The sequence below is a fragment of the Papio anubis genome, chromosome 4, assembly GCF_008728515.1.
Source record: "Papio anubis isolate 15944 chromosome 4, Panubis1.0, whole genome shotgun sequence".
In the NCBI taxonomy this organism is placed as follows: domain Eukaryota; kingdom Metazoa; phylum Chordata; class Mammalia; order Primates; family Cercopithecidae; genus Papio; species Papio anubis.
Genome location: NC_044979.1, coordinates 100281429 through 100286502, shown reverse-complemented (window position 1 = coordinate 100286502; position 5074 = coordinate 100281429). Strand labels below are relative to the sequence as shown.

The 5074-nt window shown below is 40.7% G+C and overlaps 1 pseudogene; it reads left to right on the top strand.

Annotated features, from left to right (window-relative positions):
* Window positions 1-280: 280 nt before the first annotated feature.
* Window positions 281-414, top strand: LOC116274853 (annotated as a pseudogene).
* Window positions 415-5074: the final 4660 nt, after the last annotated feature.

Sequence of the window (5074 nt, the reverse complement as noted above, 5' to 3'; positions counted from 1 at the left end):
ATGGAAAAACAAAGGTACTCAGTGCTTTATATGCAATATCATGTTAAGATATGGTCATTATTCGGGCGGATCACAAGGTCAGGAGATCGAGACCATCCTGGCTAACACGGTGAAACCCCGTCTCTACTAAAAAATACAAAAACCTAGCTGGGCGAGGTGGCGGGCGTCTGTAGTCCCAGCTACTCGGGAGGCTGAGGCAAGAGAATGGCGTGAACCTGGGAGGCGGAGCTTGCAGTGAGCTGAGATCTGGCCACTGCACTCCAGTCTGGGCGACAAAGCGAGACTCTGTCTCAACAAAAACAAAAAAAAAGATATGGTCATTATTAAATCTTTCGCCTTTTACTAAAGATTTCCGTGGAGAGGAACAATTGTGAGTTCACCACCAAATTTTTTGACGTCCTGCTTAGAGGGGGCTAAAAAAAAAAAAAAAAAAAAAGATATGGTCATTATTTTGGTTAAGTGCCCTCTGCAGATGTTTCCTGCCACCTCCTTCCCCATCCCAGCATCACAGACTGACTTCAGTGTTCCCACTCAGTGCTGTACAATAACTCCTTCATAGCTCTGATCATGTTACTGTTATTACACATCTTGCTTGTCACAATTGGCTCCATGATAAACTTCATGTCTGGACCTCCAGTGTTTAACATAGTGTCTGGTCTTGCAATGGTACAAAAAATGTTTTGTGAATGAATGAATGAATGAATGAATGAGTGAGTGAATACATATATCTTCACCAGTTGTACTAAAACGATTAGTTCTTGAATGTCACTCATTAACTTATGTTCTTATTCTCCTTGACATTTCCCTTGCGGTGGATGCCCCTTCCACCTCCTCACTGGTGGGCCTTTTTGTTTCTTTCCCCACAAGGATTCTGGAGATAAAATGCTGGCCTTCTATGTTCTTTCCTTGGCCCTCTTTCCTCTCTCCTCACCTTTCTCATCTCTCTCCAGTCACCAGCATGAAGCTTTCGATGTATGTTATTGTCAACCAAATAGTTCTGCCTTCATTGAAAATGTGTCGCTTCTTTATTTATTTATTTATTTTGAGATGGAGTCTTGCTCTGTCGCCAGGCTGGAGTGCAGTGGTGGGATCTAGGCTCACTGCAGCCTCTGCCTCCCAGGTTCAAGCGATTCTCCTGCCTCAGCCTCTGGAGTAGCTGGGATACAGGCACATGCCATCATGCCCAGCTCATTTTTTTGTATTTTTAGTAGAGACAGGGCTTCACCATGTTGGCCAGGATGGTCTTGAACTCCAGAAATTGTGATCCACCCACCTCGGCTTCCCAAAGTGCTGGGATTACAGGCGTGAGCCACCGCGCCCAGCCGTCACTTCTTTATTATACCTACCAGTTCTTCAAAAATTAAAAGTGCTGCTTCATCCAAATGAGTACACACAGGTATACACATATGTAGAACTGCAACGGATTTTTGAGACAATACCCATGCTATCAGAAATGCACTCTGCTTTCTATTTGACTTCACTTTTGTAAAATGCTGGTCACCGCTTATTGGATTGATTTTATAACCCCCTAAGGGGTTGTAATCTGCACTTGGATAAACAGTAGTCTACATCAGTGCTTTGCAAACTTTAGCACACACAAGGATTACAGGAAAACCTTGTTAAAACAGGCTGTTGAGCCCCACCCTCAATGATTCTCATTCCATAGCTCAGGGTTGGGCCTGGAGAATTTGCATCCTAACAAACTGCGCAGTGATGTTGCTGCCGTCAGACTTCAGACTCTTGTTTGGAGAAGCACTGGTCTAAATGGCGCTTTCCTCTACAATCAGAACTGTTGTTTTAATGCCTTCATGACCTTATTAAGAGACGAGAGCCCAGCTCTTTAAAATGTTTCAAATTTGAAGGTTTCAAAATACACTATATTCCTCCTGATGCTGTTCAATGATAGGTTGACCAAAGGCTTTGGGGGTGCAAAATTAGGTATTGTTAAAGCACTTTGCATTGACAAAATTATTGGCCACAAACCCACACTGGAACAGGTAAGCTACTTCTGGGCTTTCAATAAAAATGCCCGACCAATCAGTTTGTTGTTGTCTAGTTTGAAGTTTAGTTGGGGCGAGCCTCTTCCCTTTGTATTCCCTTACTCTCCTTTGCGTTCCTCTTTCCTCTCTTGGTTTCTCTTTTAAAACTCTGCTGGATCAGACCTTTGATGTGTGGGCCAGCAAATTTGCATAGTGACACCCATTAGTCCTCTCAGTCAGGGACCACAGCCTCTGTGCAGGGCTGTCCTGCAGCCAGCACTAGCCCTACACATTTTGCTAAGGTTTTGCCACCCCACTTTTCCCCTTGTTATAGGATTTAAGAGATGGTTATGGCTTTGGTTTTTTTTTTTCTTTTTTTCAAGTAAGTGTTCGTACACTACCTCATCTCTACCAAAATAGGACTATATGTATAATTACCTATTTTTAAATAGGCCTATTTTCCTATTATTTTACTTTTTAAAGAAACAAATGGACCATCTAAACATTAAAATGAATCTTAATACATCCTACATATGTGTTAATACATCCTACATACACTGTCCAAGATCTTAGTGGTGATTAGAAACTTACATCTTAAATTCAAAAGCTTAGTTTGTAGTATTTACGAATCACATTGTTGGGTAATTGTTCAGAAAACATCAAAAGTTTATGTAATATCTTTAACAAAATTTTGTCTTCCCTTCCCTGTACTTGCATTGGTTTTTTAATGAGAAGCAAAAGACAAGAGCCAATCATGACAGGATTAAAAGTACATGCCATGAAGTGGTTGAGCTCAAGCTGGGGTTAGGCCCTGGCTTTGTCTAACACTAGCTGCGGGATTTAGGGCAAGCCACTTAACCTGGCTAAACCTGTTTCTTCTGTAAAACACAGATGATCATATAGTAATACCAGTCTCACCGAGTGGTTATGATTCTCAAAAGATTCAGTCTCTATTTGAGAGTACTTTGAAATGTGTTAATAGAGAAACAAATTTTAATCTCAATGTTATTATTCCTAGCAGATTGTAATAATTTCCATATTATCTCCAGTAGGTTGTGACATTTTACAGTTCAATATATACTAACACTCACTGGAATTGATTTTAGCATTTTGTGAAATTTTAATACATTATTGATGCATAAGGATGTATTGGTAATAATTAGCAGTAGTTTACTAATAAGTATTTACATCACTGCTATAATGATGATAGTATGATATGTCATGATGACAAATCTATATCTTTCCACCATGGGATGGATGGATGTGTGTGGGGGGGTGTGTGTGTGTACACATACTCATAGATAGATAGATGAAATTTGAAAGGAAATTATCATTAAGATATCAGAGACTACCTATTTGAAATCTCCAATATTTAAACCCTTAAACATTTTTTTTTTCTTTTGATTCCACAGGGCAGTTAACACTTTGGCTAAAGAGTCTTTGGGTCCTAAATAGGCTTAAATGTGTCACAAAAGCATTTCATGTTGATTAATCGATGACCGAAGCCCTATGGCTATGTTTAACATAGATTCCGGAATCATTTTTCTTTCTAAAAACAGCTTGAGATACAATGTCAGCACCTGCTAATAAAAATAACTTAATTTTTGCTTACCAAAATGGTATGTAGTATTATTAAGAGCTTAAATATTTATATCGTGTTCTATTCTCAATTAATTCACTTGGGCTTTCGAACATTTTTTTTTTTTATTTTTAAGAGCCCTTATTTAAAAACTGTTAATACCAACCAACCACAACCCATGATGCTTTTACTCCATTATGAAGGAAACTCTCATATTCCATACATAGTGTTTTGAAAGGAATCCAAGATCTTTACTGGGGACATACTGTTAAAAAGACATAAAATTTAGTGGAAAAATGTATCATGGGGTCGGTACCGAGGGGATTTTCCCAGCCTACAGAAGTGAAGACTAGCTTGGAGAAAAAATAGCTCTCTGCTACATAATGCATGCGGTCCCTCCTCCAATGCAGATGCACCCTCCAAACTGCCTCCTGTCACTTGCTTAAATCATGAATACTGTACGTGAATGATTGTTGCACATGTATGATTAAAATGTATTATGAGACATTTTCTCTTACCACTTCCTCCCTCAAAGGTAGCCAAAAGCCCCCATAAAGGCAAGCCCTACATTTTAGGACTAGATTGTTTAAGCCTCCCAAGTACAGGAACTCTATTTCTGCTTTATTTTTAACTCCCCACAGTGCCTGCTTCTAGAGAGCCTGAAGACAATCTATATGCAAGAGACTTTGAGTAACAGCTATGGCTCACTAAGGGCAGGCAGCAGTGATTAATGCATGTCCAGAATTACTACTGACTTAACAGACTGTCATCACCACCTTAAGTTTGTGTGTGAAGTTGGCTGTCTTCCCCACTGTTCAGCCAGGGCAACTTTGTGCCTTAGGGGGCCAATTCCCTTTGAGTTTGCTATTGAATGATCTACGCCCCCAAGTTAGGCCAGGTTGGAAAGGGTAAGGCATAGTTGCGGGACTGCCTTTCCTCTACCATGAGAAGATGGAGCAACAAGAGCTCCTGGTCAATTTACCCCACCCTCTGTTTCCCAGAAGCTAGCTGGGCTCTGGCTGAACTCTAGGGATACAAGTCTAAACTGGGTAGGTTTTGGAACATAGCCCTGAGCTGGGTCATTCCTAGTGCAGGGAAACATCAGAATACCTCAGGACCCACACTGGAGATATTTTCATTCTTTAAATAGAGTGGCTGAGCATCTGGGCATATAAAGTTAAATCAAACACCATATAGCTTCAAAAACCTTATAGCTTCTAGTCAAGGGACTTAGATAGAAATGAAGAGATGATCAGAGTACCATGTGGTAAAGGCATACTGGAGCTGACTGAAGGGATGGGGACTGGTGAAGGACAAAGATGTAGTTCGAGAAGGGACGCTGGGCTGAGTCTTGAGAGACTTCTGGTTTCAGCACCCATAGGCATTCCAGGCTGAGGGATTGTGAAGCAAGAGAGGGCTTTGAGTAGCTGAAGAACTTCAAGCAGTTAATTATAGCTGGAATGAAGAGTAACAGGTGAGAGGGTGAGCGAATAGGCTGGAAGGCTGCATGTAACTG